The following is a 20,420-nucleotide window of genomic DNA, read 5'->3' as shown; positions in this document are numbered from 1 at the left end:
GTTGGAAAATAAATGCCACAGTTAACTACCAAACGTTTGTGTTTCACTTTAAATCTCTCAGTTTTCGAATAACTAAATATGTCGGGTATATGAAAGTTTCAGACTAGTTCAAAATCGGTACACAAAACAGTACAATCTGGACTACTGGCCTTGGGTGTTCAAGTTTGTCTGCATATGTATATATGTTGATATCATTAATAATAAAGCCACAGGGCACGAAATAAAAATTAAATTTAATAACTTGCATTACTGGCCGTGTAATGAGCAATAAAGAACTGTTACTGCAGTGCAATATGGCCTAAAATGCGTTGGCGTCACTAGGAACTAGAAAACCAACTTTGTGCATTAAAAAAAAAAATTGAAAGATTTGCTGTTGGAATTCAGTTTTTATTCTATTAATGATTTTATGGAAGCAAAACTATGCTAAAAATGTATTATTAGGTATTATTATATGATGTAGATTATTTGTTTTTTACTAATATTTTTGTTTATGTGTATATGATTGTACTTAAATGTGTAATCATAATGTTTAATATTCTTGACGAGTCCTATACTACATGTAAAATATAATTGTATATTTTTGTAGTCGACTTGGACAATAAAACTACTATACCATACTATACTACTATTTGCGACAACGGACCTTTCCAACATGACCTACCTGGTGCCGTCTCTGGACCAGTTTCAGAAGAGTTCACTGTACGCGTTTGCGGTAGAATTTCGCTACGATTTTTACCACAAAATGTCGGCGCGAGTGTCGCGGTCCAACAATACCGCGATCGCGCCCGCACACGCGAATTACACTTCAAACTATCCCTGCCACCACTTCCTGACGGGCAGGCTCACCGGACCAAGCGGTGGAGAACCTTCCATTACCCATCATCCTCGGCGCCGGCAAGCCTCAGCCAATCACGAAGCGCCGGCCGAGAATTCAAACAAGAAACTGAAACTAACGACCGAAAATGTTCATAAAATAACAAGTTAAATAAAATTTATAGAGTCAACGTCTCTCAAAAGTCATTAAATACGGTTTAAAAACAAAACACAGTTTGTAAACAAACTGTAAATACAGCACTTATGACGTTGTTGTCGCTAGGCGACGGTAATGCAAAACGTAAACAAACTTAATCCGCACAGTTTCAGTACTCTGTACTACTGTGACAATTACACTGTGTATATTTTAATTACCTAATATAAATTATTAAGTTTAAGAAGAATAATTTTAATACTACCTGATTCGGGCGTAAATTGGTAACGATTATGAAAAAAAAACTTTGCGCGGTTAAAAAAAAACGCAACGCCGGGTGACCCAAAAAGAATCGAAACAAACCGTACCGTTGTTAGGAAACTGTTGGAAAACTTCTCTACACATTATGGCTGTCATTAAAATCCACTCAGTGCTTTCGTATGAAAAAGAGTGTATTTTCAATATGGCGCTAAAGCTGTATTTCCTTCGCCTTTTAGCATCACACTCCCTTGTCTATAACCGAACTTTATGCACCTGTGTGTATTCCTATAGAGAACAATACCCGTATCTAACATTCCATGACAGCTGAAATCTTTCTTTTGTGACCGGTAAATAAATCATAAATTAATCCCACCCCATGTTGACGGACCTCGACCAAAGAAGATAGAAGTGAAAGTAGAACCTGATGAATGATACTAAAACACACCTGCAGAGATGTGAACTTTATATGTTTACAGACTACATGAAATAACAAGGACTCAGTTATTTGGTTTAATTAGCTATATTTTCAAATAACTTGCTAAGTTAGAAAAGTAATTTTTTACAATGTGAATAGTCAAATCTACTTGATTATTTTTTTTTTTTGCCGCCTAAGTCTTCAGAATATTTTCCCCTACTAAAAGTTATTTTATTTTATTTTGAAATTTACCAACAGTAGGGTTATTTGATTGAGTGGCAAAAATTTTTTAATAACAATACAGATTGGGCGGAGAACGGGTTTTTAAAAACTTTGAGAAAATGCCTATTGTGCGGGGTGGACGCACAGACATCCGAAAATAGGGCATAACAGACACTACTTAACATTTTAATAATAAGTGTGTTGGTCCACAACTTATAACATAAACATTGAATTGGTACATGTTTGTTTTGCAATATGCATTTTTAGTCCATGCACAATAGCTATGTTTACGTTTGGCATAAGCTTTTAATTAGACATTTTGTATATAATTTTAGCATGCCAAAAATAATTATTAGAGACCCGTGAATTTCGCGGATTCATTTCGTGTTATGGTCAAATTCAAATAATTATACCTTAGTGCTGCTTCTGTCATTGGTTCTCTGTTAATCTGGAGGACTGAGGTCCAATTAGAGACCCTCACTCATAGAAGTGTCGAATCACAGGCCACCCAGTCGAGTCGACTCACAAGTCAACAGCCAATGAACAGTTGGCATTTGCCCGAGTGTGTAGAGGATATTGGAGTCTATCCTGGAGGTCATTGAATCCGCGAAATTCACGGGTCTCTAATTAATCATTTTAAATTTGTGATTGTCATAACTCTTTTTGGTTTATTAAATTTTGTATTTTTACATTGTTGAATTTAATTTTGATAACATCACCGCGTTAGTGTTTTTAAGGTTAAGGTTAATTGAACAGTGACTAAGTAAAACGCTTATAAAATGGCCTGAGTAAATTTTGGACGATAAAAGTGACGCTGTGTTGTATCCAGCATCGCTGGTGTATTTAGCTAGACATCTCAGTATGTGTAACGTATATTTAACGGACTATAAGCGTAAGTTGTTCATATTCAAGTTGATATCTGACGATATCAAACGTAGGATTGAAAAACTTCAAAATCGTGGCCGGTTCCTAGTTAAGCCTGAGAAGCCATACATGCTTAGTGACGCCACTGAGTTTACGTAAAAACTAGAAGTCCGACATGCATAATCTATTGTTTAGTGTGTTATACGTATGATCTACTACTAAGAGTACTGAGTACTTAACAGTTGGACGAAATACGCAAAATTGGTCATGAGCCAGGTATGAAAGGCTCATAAATCAAGATGTGGCCCTAGACTGCTAGCCACGCATGGGGAAAAAAAAAGTGTTCTTCACCTAGATCTGAGTAAGCATGTGACAAACAGTTTACCGCGAACAGTGAATGAAAGTGGGACAAACGTTCTGACCCCAAATCACACACTTCACTGTACAAACCTAACCAAAACAAAGAAACACATAAATCGTACATATCATGCTTACAAGATACCTGGGTGTATTTCGCGGTAGTAACACTATACCTAAAGTCATGATCTCTAGATTCTAAAAAAAAAAGTAAGTTTTAGCTATGCTTAAAGCATGTGTGATTTGGCTTATTCTATCCTGACTTTTGAGTTACGGAAGCATGTTATCGTCCATTCAAAAAGCAAAATGACCAGATCACGCACACGTGGAGCATGTGACTACGATTGTTTTGCAAAAACAATCCCGAGTAGCATGCTGGAGTCCAGAGTTCGTTTGCACGTGCCAAAGTTTTCCTTTTCCGCCGACTTCTGCGAACTTGTCAATAAACCATCATCGCCTCATTATTATTTGAGCTGCTCGTTCAGAATAACACTACATACCTGGCTAACAAAACACGTGGAAAGAAAAGGTGACGTGAAGAAAACAAGAGTTACGTCCAGGTTATATTCCTATATTAACAAAAGGCACAGACACGCTCAAATTGTTGGATTCGCAAGCACAACACATCATACGTGCCTACAGTGAAAAATACAAGTAAATGTAATTAGACTAGGTACAACCACGCGTTTGTAGTAAGCATCTACATATTAGAAGATTTCCCGTATTCGGCCAATAAGAAGCGTTTTCTTACTGTTGTTACGTGGGAACAATATTTGATGAAATAAAATAACAAAAGGAAGGAAGTGGGTGCACTGCAGCAAGGCCGCTACGCCTTGATACGGACTGTGAGGTGTGTAGTACCTGGGGGTGCAGCAAGCCTCGCACGATCGCAGGGTGACTGGTAGCAGAACACTCGCTCTGTCTGGCAGACTGCAGACTGCACACTCCCACACAAGCACCGCGCCGCACGGAGCCACCGCGCACCACGCTAGCCTGGCGACATCTGCCGGGCGGCGGGCGAGTGAAGACGGCGAGCCGTGCGCATGCGCGCTGCCCCGGTGGAGGGGGAACCCACGCTGCCGCCCCTCCTACCCCTCCCCACACCAAGGCCGCCGAGGTCAGGCGGTGCCTTCGTTTGTTTCCGGTGGCCGTCGGCAGCTGTCTGGGAGCGCAGCGGTTCGAGTCGAACAGCCCTGGTTCAGTGGCGAAAACCCATGAGGTGGCGGGAATATGAAGGAGACGCATCACTCCAATCGTCATATTCCAAATAAATATATAAAAATTATTATTGAAGTTATACCTACTTCTAATGCGACTTCCAACAAGATTGCGTTAAACGTTTAACGCTACCATGGAGAATAACGCTACCATGGAGAATTATATGCATGCAATTAAAAACATTTTTTTAATGATGTCAAAGAAGTATAACTTCTCACGCGCGTACCTAAGTACACGCACCCAATTTTGTTTTTCCTAGTAGCAGGTATTTTTCACGAATAAATTCGACTGAGAAAAAAAAATCCTGGGTAGGCTGTATTTTGTACTACAGCCACCTAAGGGTTTGTTTGATGAATTTCCATCTCACTTTAACGGGAAATGTTTTGTATGAAAAATATATAATATAATTTAACCAAAATTGATGTTGCTTTATTTTTTAACGTATAAATGCGATGAACGTCTGACTCAACGGGCCGGGAGAATGGCGACACGGCTCCACTGACTCAGCATCAGAGCACAGCCACGTGCTTCACCGAGCAATGAGCTGCTTCCAGTCGCTTCGAGCCTCGAGTTGCCCCTGACTCTTCCCTCGGCTGCTCCATTGCATACCACACTTACCTTCTTCCATTACATACCACACTCACCTGCTTCCATTACATACCACACTTGCCTGCTTCCATTACATACCACACTCACCTGCTTCCATTACATACCATACTTACCTGCATCCATTACATACCACACTTGCCTGCTTCCATTACATACCACACTCACCTGCTTCCATTACATACCATACTTACCTGCATCCATTACATACCACACTCACCTGCATCCATTACATACCACACTCACCTGCTTCCATTACATACCATACTTGCCTGCTTCCATTACATACCACACTCACCTGCTTCCATTACATACCACACTCACCTGCTTCCATTACATACCACACTCACCTGCTTCCATTACATACCACACTTGCCTGCTTCCATTACATACCACACTCACCTGCTTCCATTACATACCACACTCACCTGCTTCCATTACATACCACACTTGCCTGCTTCCATTACATACCACACTCACCTGCTTCCATTACATACCACACTTGCCTGCTTCCATTACATACCACACTTGCCTGCTTCCATTACATACCACACTCACCTGCTTCCATTACATACCACACTTGCCTGCTTCCATTACATACCACACTCACCTGCTTCCATTACATACCACACTTGCCTGCTTCCATTACATACCACACTCACCTGCTTCCATTACATACCATACTTACCTGCATCCATTACATACCACACTCACCTGCTTCCATTACATACCACACTTACCTGCTTCCATTACATACAATACTCACCTGCTTCCATATTTAACACACTCACCTGCTTCCATTACATACAATACTCACCTGCTTCCATATTTAACACACTCACCTGCTTCCATTACATACCACACTTGCCTGCATCCATTACATACCACACTCACCTGCTTCCATTACATACCATACTTACCTGCATCCATTACATACCACACTCACCTGCTTCCATTACATACCACACTTACCTGCTTCCATTACATACAATACTCACCTGCTTCCATATTTAACACACTTACCTGCTTCCATTACATACAATACTCACCTGCTTCCATAATTAACACACTCACCTGCTTCCATTACATACAATACTCACCTGCTTCCATATTTAACACACTCACCTGCTTCCATTACATACCACACTTGCCTGCTTCCATTACATACCACACTCACCTGCTTCCATTACATACCATACTTACCTGCATCCATTACATACCACACTCACCTGCTTCCATTACATACCACACTTACCTGCTTCCATTACATACAATACTCACCTGCTTCCATATTTAACACACTTACCTGCTTCCATTACATACAATACTCACCTGCTTCCATATTTAACACACTCACCTGCTTCCATTACATACCACACTTGCCTGCTTCCATTACATACCACACTCACCTGCTTCCATTACATACCATACTTACCTGCATCCATTACATACCACACTCACCTGCTTCAATTACATACCATACTTACCTGCATCCATTACATACCACACTCACCTGCTTCCATTACATACCACACTCACCTGCTTCCATTACATACCATACTTACCTGCATCCATTACATACCACACTCACCTGCTTCCATTACATACCATACTTACCTGCATCCATTACATACCACACTCACCTGCTTCCATTACATACCACACTTACCTGCTTCCATTACATACAATACTCACCTGCTTCCATATTTAACACACTCACCTGCGCTTTCGCTTGTTTTCTTTCTCTTCTCCAAGATTACATGCTTTCGCTTAGGCATTTTGCGATTAATGGCTCCAAAACCAAAGTTAGTAACTTTGTAGATATTCCACTCAACCAGCATCACTCAGTGCTCACTCACGAGCAACTTAAAAGTTTCAAATCACGCATATCAATCCATTTCTTTCCGAGTCACAGCTCTCACTGACTTCAGTTCGATGCTCTCCACCAACACTCATTACGTCATCACTGCAAATGTAAACCGGGCGAATCATACGTAACTACTACGACCAAAGTCTGTTCTACTATGATTAGAGACCTGTAAAATTCGCGGATTCATTTCGCGATACGATAGAGTCCAAATAATTTTGACATTATTTTACTTCAGTGATTGGGCCACAGTTTATCTGAAGGACTCTGGGCCAATGAAAAATCTTTAACAGAAGAATTAGCGAATCACGATCATTCCAGTCAACAGGTGTTACGAGTTGGTAACCAATCAGCAGATGTAATTTGCACGAGTGCATAGAGGATCATGGAGTCTATCCTTTAGGGATTTGAAATCGCGAATTTTACAGGTCTCAACTATGATATATTCGCTTCAACTCTGTAGCTTTCATAGTTTACGTGTTTTAAGCGGTGGCGAATCCTCAGCCGAAGTGACTACCAACCCGAGAATAAAGACAAGTGGTAGACGTACCACCGGTTGGGAAACCCTGGCCTACAGGATAGACTCCATGATCCTCTATACCCTCGGGCAAATTACACCTGCTCATTGGCTACTGACTCGTGACACCTGTTAAATGGGATGCTCGAAATTTGGTACTTCTTTTGTTGAAAGTTTTCCATTGGCCCAGAATCCTTCAGACGGGGCGACTGAATTGTTGCCCCTTGGAAGGGCAGCCCATCAGGATATCTTTAACAGTGGTGTTTTTGAAAGGTTGTCTGAATTGTTGCCCCTTGGAAGGGCAGCCAGCCCTTCAGGATTTTTTTGACAGTGGTTAGTTTGTAAAGTGACCTAACCTAACCTAACCTAACCTAACCTAATCTAACCCAACCTAACCACTGTCAGAAAAATCCTGAAGGACTGCCCATCCAAGGGGCAAAAATTCAGACAACCTTTCAATAACACTACTGTCAGAAAAATCCTGAAGGGTTGCCCTTCCAAGGGGCAACAATTCAGCTCCCCCCCCCCCCCCCCTTCAGACAACTTGTGGCCCAATCGCTGAAGCAACAAAGGGAACACGTATTTGGATTATGGCCTGTCACGAAATGAATCCAAGAATTTTTCAGGTCTCTAGTCATGATCTATCATTTTACGCCTCATAATTGATTTGAGAATAATACAACACGCTAATGTTTTTTTGACGTGATAACGTCTTATAAATCGATGAACGCCGGCTGCGCGCACGAAAAGTTGCCACGTACCGCGTGTAAGAACCGGCCAACCACCGTGCGAGAAAAATCTTCTATAATATCAAACAGGTTCAAGCGGGCTTTTTAACTAATTGTTCGTGATTATATTAAAACAATTTTTTTAAATTAAATTTGCAAAAACTGTAAATAATATTTGAAAATTAAAAAGAATGTAATTTTGCAGCAATGTTTTCTTATGACGTTCGTATCACGTAAAATTATAGACCGTAAACTGACTTTACAGACAAACAAACCTCCCCCCCCCCCTTTTTTTTAACAGCAGTATTCACAAACGTGTCGGCTTGGAACGGACAACGACCTCAAAGCTGGATGAAATCAGAAATACTTGCAAAACGAAGCATGACTTGCTGTTAGAGAATACTTATTATTTTCTGAGGGGAAAAAACAAATCGAGCGTGGGTATTGTTGCGGCAATTAGCGCCGCCGATGATTGGCCTATCAGGACCAGCTGTGACGCAGGCGACCTGTGGCTAGGCAGACACGTTCTGATCCCGCCTGGCATTCGCCACCAACAAGGTCCAGCGATATGTCAATTAAAAAACGAAAAAAAAAAAATTGGTTGTCTGTAAAGTCGGTTTACGGATGATGGTTTAACGTGACAACGTCATAACAAAACATTGATGTAATGATTGCATACTTTTATGAATAAAATTGAGTCATTTTTATTGTATTATCACTATTTTGTATGGATACAAAGAAGGAGTGAAATGAAATCTACAATTTAATTGATAAATTTGCTTTTATTTGCACTCATTAATTCCAATATGTTTATTACTTTAACGAAGATATTATTTACACTATAACTTTTATACATGTTTGCTATTTAACTTCTTCCAATCTGTGTTATTCTGTTAAGGATAGGACGATGATAGGAAAAGTAGGAAACGAATGGGAGTGTTTCAAGTTTAATAATGTGCCTCGAAAAAGTCAAATCGATGGTTGTTCCAATCGAGTGGAAGAGAGATAGATGCGGCGCAAGCGTACAATGAGCGTAACGGGACACAGCGTAACGGGGAAATGTGCGTTACAGGACACTTTTTCGTGCGTGTAGCCAGCGTTCATCGATTTATTAGACGTTGTCACGTCAAAAAAAAACCCTGTAACTAGCTGCCGCTATCTGACGTGCAGAGGAGAACAATGTGTGCTCAGACTGTTTGCTCGATGAGACAACATCGCGACACGGTGTGCCGCAAACTGTAATACTGTCATCACAGCTACTGCGAGCCTCGTGGTCGTATACCTCGTATGCCAGAACCGAGCATCGAACCAAGGGTCCGCGGCCTAAATCTAGGAGAACAATATAATGATTTTTTTTTCCAAAGAACTACCTGAACGCAGTTTTTGTAAAATTTAATTTTTATATCCTGTAGCATCAGTAGGAAGTATAGCCTCTAACCCAGACGGCAGGCTCAGTTTGCTACTTGCTGGTACAGCGACATTACTACCTATCATTAGAGGTACAGACTTTTCGCGAATTCATTTGGCGTCAGGCTAAAATTCTAAATATTATGTTTGCTCTTTCATAATCGGTACGTTCTGATTCACTTACTTCCCTGCAAGCCTTACATCATTGGTTCACGGTCACAGAGGGGTGTGTCCAAATAACTGCGGTCCAATCATTAACACAGTTCTAGAGTATATAGACATGCATTCTAGCTTGCAACCAAATGAATCCGCGAAAAGTCCGTATCACTACCTATCATGTTTGCGGACGTCTCTTGAAGAACATCATTGCACCGTTAGAGATCATAAAGTTTACCAATAATCCAACGTAAATTCCTTGTCTCTGGTTACCGCTATCCAGATGTCCAGTGCTGCAGAGTTTGAAGTGTCTCCAAACAACTGAACTAGACGTAAGGTTACCTGAATCGAGACATTACTAGTATGAAATACCTTTACTTAGATTTTTGGCTCTCTAGGAATATATGTCCGCTTACAGATAACTATCACTGAAATAGTATGTATGTTATTGAGACTATTTGATCACCTAAATAGATGTCATTTATGTTTGCTTGTTCTTTTAAGTCAAGATAATAATAAGATAATAATAAAAACAACTACTTTTTGACAAGGTTTTTCTGACATTGTGATCTAATAGTTCACCATTTAAACAAATGATTGATTAGGTTAGGTTTATGTGTTACAAATCTGTGATATAGAAAATGAAAATGGTCAGTTGGGTTAGGTTGTGTGGACGGCGGGTTATGATAGGTTATAGGTCAATTTAACGTTCTTTAAAATTAGGATGATCGGTTAGGACATAGGTTAGCTACACATATCTAAACAAAAGAATCCCGAAGTCACCCGAAGGCAGGTACTCGGTAATGTTCGGGCATGTCGAGTACTCGGCGTGAATGGTAGGCTTCCCGGCCACGCGGTGAAGGGGGCGCGTGTCCGCGGCGAAGTATCCTCGCGAGGATTTGTAACACATAAACCTAACCTAATCATTTGTTTAAATGGTGAACTGTTAGATCACAATGTCAGAAAACCTTGTCAAAATGTAGTTGTTTTTATTATTATTATTTTCCCTTTTATAAAAAATTACTCACCTTAATAATTACAAATTTATTATTTCAGAAGAACAAACATCAATGGTGTTTTATTTCTTTTTTCCATTCATACATAACTTTCCAGTATATGTAACACTCACATTGACTAGATTTTCTAATTGGTAGCATTGGAGAAGTTAGCATTGAGATTTCCGGCATTTAAAACAGACTTTTTTTTTTCATCCAAAACGTTCTAAACTAAACTGTTATTAGCGCCTTTGGTTCGCTAGCAGCCGTGACCTTCACTAATCGTTTACGGGTTTCACCACAGAGAAAATAGGAAGTTGCCAGACCTTACTATATGACCGTGTGGCGGTAATAGAGAAATGACACAAAGGCACAATTTGTGTGTCTATGACCTACTTCCTATGATTTTCTACTACAAAACTGAATTTACACCTTTTCACTCCCTTGGGGATGAAATTTCATAATTATATGTAGTCTATGTTAATATCTATATGCAAAAAAAGAATTACGAAGTGTCCTCGCGAGGTAAGTCCGACTATGCGCCCTCCCGCCGACACGGCACACCTCTGTCCTCGGGTGAGGCTGTCCCTTCCAATATACTGCCTTTTCCTGGCTCCTGGGTGCAGTCATTTCAGCTGCCGTCGTCAGGTAGACCAAAGGTAGACTTAAGACCACCTGATGACGGCAGCTGCAATGGCTGCCGAAAAGTCGCAAGACAATTGCCTTGACGCGGCCCACACCCAGAAGCCAAGAAAAATGCAGAAAATGGCCGTGAAAATCCTTTCCTGATCTTTATTAACCTTCTAATATTATAAATGCGAAATTGTGTTTGTCCGTTTGTCCTTTCACGCAGCAAAGGAGCAACCTGATTTATTTTTTTTGCATATAGCCTAGATAGTTACATCCTATACTACATATAATTATGAAATTTCATCCCCAAAGGGAGTGAAAAGGTGTAAATTCAGTTTTGTAGTAGAAAATCATAGGAAGAAGGTCATAGACACACAAATAGTGACTTTGTGTCATTTCTCTATTACCGCCACACGGTCATATAGTAAGGTCTGGCAACTTCCTATTTTCACTGTGGTGAAACCCGTGCGCTTAGTGTAGCAAGCGGCTGCTGACGAACTAAAGGCACTAACAACAGATTAGTTTATAACTTCGTCAATAGATGTCGTTGCCTTGAATTCGTAACGCGCTATCGTTTGGTGCGTCCGTCACGTCTTGCCTAGGGGTTACCTGCCTTCCCACAGAATGAAGCTGAAGATTGGCGTCCCGGTTTTGCTGATGCGTAGCCTTGATGCACCGAGATCGTGCAATCAATGAGACTTTGAAATAAAAATTTTCTATTTTTAAATTAATGTTCTACAGACTTGAAACTCGATAGTGATGTTCCTTACATTATGATGTGTTTATCCTGGGCAACGCCGGGTACTTCAGCTAGTTTGTTATAATTTTGAACATATCCTTGTCACTGAATGAGCAAATAAAAAACAATCAGAATTCAGTACGCATAAATTTATAATTTAATGATTGTCTAATGTGTCGATTACAGGAGTAACACATAATTTTTTAAATATAAGTAGAACTTTAGTTATTAAAAAACATTAAAAACTGTTAGGAACAAATACATTCACTGTTACATATTCTTAGTCTTCAAGTACATAATCCTATCCTAATCATCATCATCATCGTCACTGCCACTGAAAACAGAAAAGTTATAGACGCAAGGAGTTTCAAGAGAAGAAGAACAAGCGAGGGAATATCATAATTGTGTGACGTTATAAAGGCAAATACTTATATGTAATCCGCACAGTCAAGCCACTTCTGAAGCTTCTCACGGGCAAGCACTCCGCTTACGCTGGTTTCAGTCGCTCCGGACATTACACAGCACCAACAAATACAATTTCCAGTATATTTTTCACGTGACAACTAATAAATCGATGAACGCCGGCTGCATGCACGAAAAAGTGTCCCGTTACGCACATTGTTCCATTACGCCGTGTCACGTTACGTACATTTTCCCGTTACGCTGTGTCCCGTTACGCACATTGTTCCGTTACGCTGTGCCCCGTTACGCTCATTGTACGCTTGCGCCGCATCTATCTCTCTTCCACTCGATTGAACTATGCGTCCGAGGAGAAGAAAGACAGCGGCAGCACACAACTTACATCTACACGTGAACTGTTTCGTCGACTGTTTATAAAGTGAAGTGAAAAGTTAATGTGGATTTCATTGCTTATTACAACAAAAATTTCAGCAATAAAGGATAATTATTCCTGCATTTTAAAAATCTGATTACTAGTATAATTTCAAGTATTTATTATTTTATTATTAAAATTAAAATGATTAAATTTTATTCATACAAGTATGCAATCATTTCATCAATGTTTTTTATGACGTTGTCACGTTAAACTATCGTCCGTAAACCTACTTTATAGACAACCAATTTTTTTTAATTTTAATATTTTAGGGTTCGTCCAGAATTAAATCAGTAATGTTCTCCAAAGTGGGGGCACTGCGCAGTCCACAACTGTAGTCCGTGCCACGTTCATATTACAGTATCTATGACATGTAGAGAGCAGTTGGCATCCACTGTTGCCAGGTTGATGCTACCCGGATTGTTAAGGGGGATTAGGCCTCGCCATCTTTAATCTCTCTATCTTTTTGCTATAATACTTAATTTGAACTATTCATCCCAATTTTTTTGCAGGTCAAGACGTAAATAATACTTCCCAGAGCCTCTACACCTTGTTGCGACCACACATGTACCAACAGGCTCTTGTCTGTAAGGGCCGCGAGGAAACAACTTATTACTAGAGACCTGCAAAATTCGCGGATTCATTCGGTGATATGCTAGAATTCAAACACACATACCTCTTAGATATTTTTGCTATTGGCTTACTGTTCATCTGGACGTATCTCAACCAGTCATAAACCCTCAACCAAAAAAAAGGATCGAATCACAGACAAACCAGCTGAGACGACTTAAACAAGTCGGCAGCCAGTGAACTTGCGTTATTTGCCCGAGTGTACAGGGGTATGTGCAGTCTATCCTGAAGGCCATAGAAACCGCGAATTTTGCAGGTCTCTACTTATTACGTCCCTCGGGTGACGCCTACTGAAATGACAAGTGCTGACTTCGACAAGTAGTCAAAGATAAGTCCTATGCTATGTCAAAAAAAAAAGCTCGAAATATTTATTGCAAGCGGTACCAAAACATTTGAAATTGCAAGATGGAAAGGCCTAATTACCCCCCCCCCCCCAACATAAATTATATCATGTTGTAGTACAACTAGCTTATAACCCGTTGCTTGTCTCGTGACAACTTCAGGATGTTGCTGATACTGCACCACTGCCAGACATTTTTGTGAATAATTCCAGGACTTTTAACTAAAAAAAAAAAAAAAGTTGACTATCTAAGATTTCATTCATAACAAAAAAAACCTATATTTATAAGGTTGAAACTTGTAGTGTTGTAAAAAGTACCTCGAACGTCGACACATAGTGTCTCGTCTGAGGCAGGGTCCGCATGGATGGAATGGGGCTGACTGACACTCCTAGGAGCCGGCTGTCCTGTGCATGAGGGGAGATGGGGTGGGGTATGAATTGGTGTGGGAAACGGGAGCACCCGGAGAAAACCCATAGGCCACGGCATCGTCCGCCACGTGACCTACTTGGAAAATCCGGGTTCGAATCCCCCATAAATCGAACCCCGGTCGCCCTGGGGGGGGGGGGGGGAGAGGAGGTGTTAACGTTCTAACCACTCTACCACCGCGCCTATTACTGTTGTAAAAAGTAATGATTAATTTTAAATATAGTTTAAGTACGCCGAGTTTATAACTCTCGTTTTAGTGATAGAATCACATCCCCCCCCCTTTCTATTGTTTTCATTTTCTGAGATAGCATTTTTTAAATTATGTGAAACACACACGTTTTGTATTTAACTTTAATTAATGTTTTGTCGTCTCTGATATTTTCGCTATCTTTTAATTTGATTATATGCATAGAATGTTTAAAATTAAACTTCCTCCCTATTTGCAAATTTTTAAAACAATCGCGTTTTAGTTTGAAATATTTAATAATTGTATCAATTTCCTTATCGTATGTCTGTGTAGATTGGCAGTTCTGCTTAGTACTAATAAATTAAATTTCCGAAAGTAAGAAATTCACTCTCCCACTGATTAGATTCGTTTATATGATTTTTTTTTACAAATGTTTTGCGTAGTTTTCACGGTTTTCAATTCTAGGTGATATGTGCCGTTAAAACCACTGCTACTATTATAACTTAGCGAAAAACTAAAAGCTATCAATTGACTTGCCACTTTTAGTTTGAAAAATAAAAGAAAATAATATTTAAAAAAACTAAAATAAAATGCTTTCATCGTTTTATGAACTGTAAAGCAAAAAAAAATTCTTTAAACTTAAGTAATTTGTTCAAAAATGACCGAATGAACTATGCATCTGTATAATGTAATTGTTTTAATAAGTTTAAAATAAGAATCAAGTTATAAACTTAACAATTGATTTCAATGAAAAAAAGTGCGTGGTACTTGATATAGCCTAAGTTGTTTTTAATTTTCTATCACAAAAGTATATTTGTTAGGATAGTCATTATTAAAATGAAATAAGAGAGTACCCTACGCGTATATTTCATTAAAATTAATTGTTTTGTTTATTACTTGATCCTTATTTTAAACTTCTTAAAAAAATATCTTGATACAGAGTCGTAGTTCAATTCTATCGCGGTTGAACAAATTACTTAAAATTAAGGTTTTTTTTCTTTTTAGTTCATGAAACGTTGAAAGCATGTAATTTTTTAAGTTTTTTAAATATTATTTTATTTTATTTTTACTTTTTAGTTTATATTGAAATTTTTTTTTATAAATTCCCAAAAATGTACCACAAAATCAATTTTCAATGTTCCGAAAATTTGGGGGAAAAATGACCACCACCCGCAATGGGGAAGGGGGGGGGGGGCGATGTTGCCCGAAGTTATCGGAAGTACGTCGAAATCAATGTACTTCAATTTTCCCGACTTTAAAAAAAAATCGGGGGCAAATTTTGTGGCATCCCCCCCCCCCCCCCAAAAAAAACAACTTGACAGGGATAGTCGACTTCGGGCAAATTTCCCAGTGCCCCGGCCTCATGGATACACAAAAAGCAGGGTTATTGCACATAGCTCGAAAGTAGTGTTTTTTTGCCCATCTCTCTACAGTACAGGTTATAGTCATAAAATTATTGTATTGTCATCCGGATTACATATACTTGTAAAGTTTGAAATCGATGCAACAATTATAAGCAGGTTAAAATCGGCTATCTAGATTTTATCACATAGTTACAAGTGAAGCCAATAAAATTGTGTAATTGTGTAATTCTTTGCTTAATTTGTGTTTTTGTCTTTTGGGTATTTTTTTAGTTTTCTTCTACAGGCATACATGTGCTTAGCAATGGCGTATGTCCAAAAGCTTACAACAAGTCATGCACTCCCATTGCACAAATCTTTCAAAGTTAGAATTAAGGTGTAACGTATTCAACAGCTAAACCCTTGTATTTGGGTCTTGGAATACCGGCCTAAATGCTTGCGGGAAACTGCTTGGTCTCCCAACCATGCTGTTGTTTCCTTCTCGAGACCAGCTGCGAAGGACTCGTGCAAATCCGACGATGCTTGCATCCGACAGAGCCAAGGGTGAGTACAGAACTCCCGATTAGACCAGGTTACTGAGTGGGAGGTTCTCAGACAGGCAGGGACACGAGCATTGGCGTAGCTGTGTTCATACAGTTGGGGGGGGGGACAAATAATGATTTTGATGTCTTACTAAGACGGGGGGTCCGGGGGTCCTCCACCGGAAAATTTTGATTTTAAAAGTTAAAAATAGCACTTTTTTAAGCAGTTTTAGTATCTAACCATTGGATACATCGATGTTAAAATTATTATTGTTTCCTTAAGATAAAATTTTATGAGTGAAGAAATTACAAATAAAGTTGGGCTGAATAATATTATAAAATAAAAATATCACGGTCTAGAAAGTTGGGGGGGGACAGTCACCTCCACCCAAAAATTTCAGGGGGACATGTCCCCCCCTGTCCCCCCCGGTTCCTACGCCCTTGGACACGAGGCATTTCAACGCTGTCCAACTACATCGACAGTTTCGGTTCGCAGATTTCGGGCAGGCTTCTCTTCTTGTCTCTACGCCCCAAGGCAGACTACGTGGCACCGGGTACCAGGTACCAGGTACTGACGTGCGACAAATCTTGCGGAGCGGAGAGCCGCAAATTTTCGCACGCAGATGCGCGTACACAACAGCGCTTTTTTCTCCGGTTACGCGACGTGGAAAGAACGAGGGGTCCACGTCTGAGAGCGAGAGCCTGAAACACGCAGACGGCTTTATTTTCTTCTTCTTCTTCTTCTTCTTCTTCTTCTTCTGGCGCAGCTGTCAGAGACGCCCTTAGCCCCCCTCCTTCTGGACGCCGAACACGCACTCTGTGCGCCGGACCGCGACGTCCAGACCCGCTGTTATCTCCGCCCCTCGTCGCCGTCAGGACAGGAGGGAAGACGGGCTCGGGAACGAGATACCTGGTTGTGAACCTGGAGGGCTCGTGCCATATCTTCCCAGCGGGGGCCTGAAGTCTCCCCCTCCCCACACACACCACCCTCCCCGCACACCGCAGGCCTGGCCCGCGGAGATATAGTCGCCCTCCGTGTGACGTCAGCACAACGTCCCCCCCCCCCCTCCTCCTCGACATGTCCCTCTAGCGGCGGGCGCGGCCCAGTCGGTGCGCGTCACTTGACCTAAAAGTCATATCTCCTAAACGTCACTTGACCTAACAGTCAGTTGCCCTAAAAGTCAGTTGCCCTAAAAGTCATTTGCCCTAAAAGTCATGTCTAGGGACACCTGTATTTCGCGAATACATTTCGTGTCTAGGTACATCGCAAAACACCGTAGTTTATTTTCTTGTAGTTATCGGCTGTGGTCGGCGAGAGGTTGTTTTCCCGCACTTGGCGGGGCCAATGGGAATGTGGATACCGTACTGCTGCACGCACACGATTCGCCATTACTCTAAGAAAAAAGTTACAGTGTTTTGTGACATACCTTGACACGAAATGTATTCGCGAAATACAGGTGTCCCTAGTCATATCTCCTAAACGTCACTTGACCTAACAGTCAGTTGCCCTAAAAGTCAGTTTCCCTAAAAGTCATTCGACCTAACAGGCATTCAGCCGAAATTCATTTTAGGTCGAATGACTTTAGGGCAAGTCACTTAGGGCGGTATGTACTGCAAGAGCACCTGCCTCGTTGGGACCCCGGTGAAGGCAACAGATCGGCAACCGTTTCAGTAAAACGGTACCCCTGCGCGAGGCTATAACTGGTTTTAAACAAGGGTGACCAAACGTCCCGTAAAAACGGGATTGTCCCGTTTTTTAACGATCGTACACGGGGTCCCGAAAAAGTCTCCCGGGACGCCTAAATGTCCCGTATTTACGTTGGGTTGATGATACACTTTTGTCGCGCCTCTCCTCGGACCGTCTTCCCCTCTCCTCGACAGTTGAACTCGCCCATTTTAGTTACCTTGTTTAATTATGTTTTGAAGTGTGTCACAATACTTATAATAAATAAGTATTCACTGCAAAATTGTTGTTTTTATTTATTATACGCCTCACAATTTAAATTAAATTACATATTCATAGGTAAATTATAGGTCTCTGATTGGCAAAAAAAAGAGCATGTTTCAATGATTACGTCTCGATGCAGGCCCCTCGCACCCCCCTGTAGCTGGATTGTATCGCCCCCAAACCCTCCTTGGATGTGTCCCGTTTTTTCAACCTTATGATTTGGTCACCCTATTTTAAACGCATTCCTACCGGACGTTTCGCAACACTCGATACACTTTTGACGTGACAACGTCTAATAAATCGATGAACGCTGGCTGCACGCACAAAAAAAGTGTCCCGTAACGCACATAGCAAACATGTATAAAAGTTATAGTTATAATAATCTCTTCGTTAAAGTAATAAACATATTTGAATTAATGAGTGCAAATAAAAGTAAATTTATCAATCCTTCTTTGTATCCATACAAAATAGTGATAATTCAATAAAAATGTTTCAATTTTATTCATAAAAGTATGCAATCATTTCATCAATGTTTTGTTATGACGTTGTCACGTTAAACTATCGTCCGTAAACCGACTTTACAGACAACCAATTTTTTTTTTTACGGCAGCACAATCGCAATAAATATTGGATTCGCCTTTTTCTAATATTCTCAAGTACTTCTTAAATTTGCGATTATTTCTTATGAACATTTAAGATGTACAAAATGTATGCCAGGATAGTTTCGCTACCATAGAGTTTCATTTGGCACACCAGCGCGCTTGGTACGTCCCCTGATGATCACGAAAGTGACTATATACGAGTTATCGCGGCCAGGCGCGGGTCCGCTCTGCGCCAAGATGTGGATTACCGAGTTCTGCATCCTCGCCACCGTCCCGCCGTGAAGACGTGTTACCAACCTCACGCAGAAAAAAATATTTTCTCTACTTTTAAATGAGATTCCTTTCGAAACTAGTTGCCAAAGAAAAGTTGGTAACACTACATGAAATATATTTTAACTTTGTACAAGATATAGCTATGGTTATTTGTGTATGCACTAAATACGTTTCTCGATATAATACTGAGAATTTCTTAAAAAAAAATTCCACGTGATTTTATATTTTAACTCATGTTTCGTTCAAGCATATATTTTTTTTAACCTTGAGAAAGATATTCAAATATTCATTAATTTGACTTTATTTTGTTTTATTATGCTTATCAATCAAAGTACGCATTAACTCTGGAAATCTATTCAGGGAACGGTCTAAAAAAAAATTTTAACAATTGTCGGTACTGGGATAACACAAAGCAAAAATGATGCCCGGGTAAGAATCCGAACTCAGTATTACTTCGAACACTATTTTATAGTGATACAGTAGTTTTCTTGTAAATGTACAAATATACAAACGTGAAATTTTCTGGTCCACTTACAAAAAAAAATTGCAGCGCCATATCAGTAGAGACCTGAAAAATTCGCGGGTTCATTTCGTGTTTTGCTAAAATTCAAATAATTATACCGTAGTGCTGCTTCTGTAATTGGTTCACTGTTAATCTGGAGAACTGAGGTCCAATTAGAGACCCTCACTCATAGAAGTGTCGAATCACAGACCACCCAGTCGAGACGACTCACAAGTCAGCAGCCAATGAACAGTTGGCATTTGCCCGAGTGTCTAGAGGATATTGGAGTCTATCCTGAAGGTTATTGAACCCGCGAATTTTTCAGGTCTCTACGTATCAGCAAGAGGAATCGATCATTTGTATTTAAATCCTTCCCTTGAACGTTGATGGCTCTCCGTCGGATTTTCTGTTGTTTCTGTAATTTATTTTTCACACTGCATCACTTTGTATGCAGATGGTCCAAGTGTGCTCGTGGAAGTGTTGACGTGTCTGTGCGCTTGTCCGATGCTTCGGGAGCTCTCTACCACAGCTGAGGGGACAAATATACACATATGCATCACCTATGTATAGAGCTGGAATAATTCGTGCTTTCGATGACCTCTAGGATAGACTCCACAACCCTCTACATACTCAGGCAAATGCCACTAGCTCATTGGCTATTAACTCGTGACACTTGTCAACTGGGACGCTTGCGATTCCCTACTTTTTTGGTTGAAGGTTTCCCATTGGCTAAAAGTCCATCAGATAAACTGTAAGCCAATCATAGAAGCAATATAAATGTACATTAGTTTGGATTCTAGTATATCGTGAAATGAATCCACGAATTTTTCCGGTCTCTATCTATGTAT

The 20,420-nt window shown here is 40.3% G+C and overlaps 1 protein-coding gene across 4 annotated transcripts in view; it reads right to left on the bottom strand.

The window, feature by feature from the left end:
- LOC134539021 (putative polypeptide N-acetylgalactosaminyltransferase 9) overlaps nt 1-20,420 on the bottom strand; it is a 356,313-nt gene that overhangs the window by 319,042 nt on the left and 16,851 nt on the right. For 2 of the 4 annotated variants that reach the window (XM_063380689.1, XM_063380688.1), the window contains exon 1: nt 3,948-4,108. The exons of 1 other annotated variant lie outside the window; for it this stretch is intronic. The gene's annotated coding sequence lies outside the window, so the exon portion shown is untranslated. Of the gene's footprint in view, nt 1-3,947; nt 4,110-20,420 lie in introns of those variants that run through there. One more of the 4 variants, XM_063380693.1, reaches the window with a different exon arrangement.

This window comes from Bacillus rossius, chromosome 14 (assembly GCF_032445375.1).
Source record: "Bacillus rossius redtenbacheri isolate Brsri chromosome 14, Brsri_v3, whole genome shotgun sequence".
Classification (NCBI taxonomy): Eukaryota; Metazoa; Arthropoda; class Insecta; order Phasmatodea; family Bacillidae; genus Bacillus; species Bacillus rossius.
The sequence above is the reverse complement of the archived record's forward strand: the minus strand, read 5'-3'. Positions and strand labels throughout refer to the sequence as shown.